At 40.7% G+C, this 2,257-nt stretch overlaps 1 non-coding gene across 1 annotated transcript; it reads right to left on the bottom strand.

Moving 5' to 3' along the window:
- Positions 1–1,948: 1,948 nt before the first annotated feature.
- On the bottom strand, positions 1,949–2,030 carry Trnas-gcu. Its single transcript has one exon. It is a non-coding gene; the product is annotated as a tRNA-Ser (tRNA).
- Positions 2,031–2,257: the final 227 nt, after the last annotated feature.

The raw sequence follows: 2,257 nt of genomic DNA on the forward strand, positions 1-2,257 counted from the left end.
TTTTTTGATTTTACGGAGGCCAAGTGTCCGGATGAAAAAGAACCTGTCTACATTTCACTACGGATGTGCAAGTGCCCTTTTCAAAAAATTGTACCCCCCTATAAAAATGACCGTGCTACGCCCATGCTTTAAGTGAGACATCGAGTAAGTACTTTACACATTCGAAATTAATTGCGGCCCGACAATAATTCACGCTGTTGCTTGTGTGCTATGGGCACAAAAGCAACCCCCAAATGCTTTCAGTGATTGAAAAACGTCAAAAAATAGAAGACAAAAAGTAACTTTTCGTTTAAATAAAACATTTAAATGGCAAAATTGTTTGGGAAAAATCGAATATGCTAAAGAGCATGGGCAGAGAAAGTTTAACATGTTATGATTCAGCAGGGGTGATGGCATGCATGAGTTTCATAGTAAGGCAGATAGGTGATGGGTTTGTGCCACAGTCGGAGCCTGTCTTACGAAAGATATTTGGCTAAAGCCTATAGGGCCATTGCATATTTGCCCTTTGAAAAACATGTAAGTAGAATAATAAGCAACGGCAGCTAAAGGTAATTGCTTGTCATTCTATATTCTTATATTTTTTTTCACAGGACAAATCTGCGATGACCCTATAGCCAGATATCTTTCTTAAGAGAAGACTACTTCGACTTAGTGCCTCAAAGACACAATTCCCCCAAATGTTTCCCCTATATGCCCCACTTTCATGAAGACTTGGATCGGAATGAGAAGTCGGAGAGATTGTAGTGTTAGGCCTATTCGTTTACTCTTTTTGTCGCGGAGGTAATCTGAATCAAATTAACGTTGGACTAGAAATCGTTTCCATGCGAAATACACTTGCCTGTTTGTGTACTCACTACTTGTCATAGTTCTTTTATTGAGGTTGCGCATTCAGCAATTTATTTTTGATAGCATATTGACACAAGATGGGAATTCGACATAATTCTAAATCTTACCGTGGTCCTTATTAATAAATTCGATTGTTTTTTCCTGACGAAATCTCACTTCTGTAGTCAAGTTATCTAGAAAGAAAAGTGGTAACACACTGAGTATACAGTGTTTAAACGTCGGTGAAGGGCAAAAGCCTAATTTGATTGATATCACCCCGACGCAAAATTCCATCTTATAATAGTTTATGCTGTACCCGCTGCTATGTATATCAGATTCGAACCAGCCAACCGATCCCGTTAGCTAGGTGGTCAAGTGGTAAGGCATCTGCACTAGAAAGCAGGAGGTCGTGGGTTCGAGTCCCACCCGAGTGATCTTTTGCAACTTTCACTCGGGAGGTAACACACTGAGTATACAGTGTTTAAAAACGTCGGTGAAGGGCAAAAACCTAAATTGATTGATATCACCCCGACGCAAAATTCCATCTTATAATAGTTTATGCGGTACCCGCTGCTACGTACATCAGATTCGAACTGGCCAACCGATCCCGTTAGCTCGGTGGTCGAGTGGTAAGACATCCACACTAGAAAGCAGGAGGTCGTGGGTTCATACCAATATACTGGGTAAATTATATTGCAACAGTGTTTTGTCCAACCTTTTTACAGTGTATCGGTTCACGTGGTTTGATTCTAATAAAGGTAGGCCTACATGTAGGCCGCCTAGTGGAAGTATGCCGGTCCGGGGTTTTTTTTTGGGGGGGGGCACCCTGTATAAAGTGCGTTTTTTTAATCCAAAACTCAGAAGGGATGCAGATATTATTGCAAATATTGTTGGCAACGAAAATCAAAGAGAAAAGGAAGAAACTTTTGTTCTTTAATTTTCACGAGGTGCGTGTACTGTTATTGTAGAAAATAAACTGAACCCGAGTATTTTTGACTCGTTTCCCAAAAAAACCAAACGTCTCGTATTCAGCTCTGAATGCAAATAAAAAGGGTTTTATATTTTGAATGTGTGGTTTGGATTGAGGGTAAGCTTTTTTGCTATAATAAAAAGATATATATGGCGACGAGGATGGGATTCGAACCCACGCGTGCAGAGCACAATGGAATAGCAATCCATCGCCATAACCACTCGGCCACCTCGTCTGATGATCGCGCAAGAAAATGGTCACTTATAAACTATTTGTTTGGAACGTAGTCAGGTTCCGCACGCGCCATTTGTTTTGAAATATATAGAGTTTATATTGTAGAGGAAACGTGTACAAGACTTATCAGAACGTGCATGCCTGAGCAAGTGCTGGCGGATGTATGCGCAAAATGATGAAACATACTGGCAATATGGATGCAGGCCGTGGACAATCCCAGTACATAAC

Source organism: Patiria miniata, unplaced genomic scaffold (assembly GCF_015706575.1).
Source record: "Patiria miniata isolate m_02_andy unplaced genomic scaffold, ASM1570657v1 HiC_scaffold_6, whole genome shotgun sequence".
In the NCBI taxonomy this organism is placed as follows: Eukaryota; Metazoa; Echinodermata; class Asteroidea; order Valvatida; family Asterinidae; genus Patiria; species Patiria miniata.